This window comes from Tripterygium wilfordii, unplaced genomic scaffold (genome assembly GCF_013401445.1).
Source record: "Tripterygium wilfordii isolate XIE 37 unplaced genomic scaffold, ASM1340144v1 ctg250, whole genome shotgun sequence".
NCBI lineage: Eukaryota > Viridiplantae > Streptophyta > Magnoliopsida > Celastrales > Celastraceae > Tripterygium > Tripterygium wilfordii.
Genome location: NW_024056232.1, coordinates 47,961 through 49,030, shown reverse-complemented (window position 1 = coordinate 49,030; position 1,070 = coordinate 47,961).

The following is a 1,070-nucleotide window of genomic DNA, read 5'->3' as shown; positions in this document are numbered from 1 at the left end:
ACTTGGTCTATTCGCGTCTTTACCTTACGAAACGTGGCACGAAGGCTCAACTAGCAAGTTAAACTTCTAAGAACACTAAATAGAGTACAACGGTCCACATTGATGCTTTGGAATTGCTCAACTCTCTCCATAGAGGAGCTTTTCACGTTTTTGTGCAATTTGAGACATAACTTGGTGTATTCGCGTCTTTACCTTACGAAACGTGGCACGAAGGCTCAACTAGCAAGTTAAACTTTTAAGAGCACTAAATAGAATACAACGGTCGACATTGATGCTTTGGAATTGCTCAACTCTCTCCATAGAGGAGCTTTTCACATTTTTGTGCAATTTGAGACATAACTTGGCCTATTCGCGTCTTTACCTTACGAAACGTGGCACGAAGGCTCAACTAGCAAGTTAGACTTTTAAGAGCACTAAATAGAGTACAATGGTCCACATTGATACTTTGGAATTGCTCAACTCTCTCCATAGAAGAGCATTTCACGTTTTTGTGCAATTTGAGACATAACTTGGTCTATTCGCGTCTTTACCTTACGAAACGTGGCACAAAGGCTCAACTAGCAAGTTAGACTTCTAAGAACACTAATTAGAGTACAACGGTCCACATTGATGCTTTGGAATTGCTCAACTCTCTCCATAGAGGAGCTTTTCACGTTTTCAAGCAATTTGAGACATAACTTGGTCTATTCGCGTCTTTATCTTACCAAACGTGGCACGAAGGCTCAACTAGCAAGTTAGACTTTTAAGAGCACTAAATAGAGTACAACGGTCCACATTGATGCTTTGGAATTGCTCAACTCTCTCCGTAGAGGAGCTTTTCACGTTTTTGTGCAATTTGAGACAAAACTTGGTCTATTCGGGTCTTTACCTTACGAAACGTGGCACGAAGGCTCAACTAGCAAGTTAGACTTTTAAGAGCACTAAATAGAGTACAACGGTCCACATTGATGCTTTGGAATTGCTCAACTCTCTCCATAGAGGAGCTTTTCACGTTTTTGTGCAATTTGAAACATAACTTGGTCTATTCGCGTCTGTACCTTACGAAACGTGGCACGAAGGCTCAACTAGCA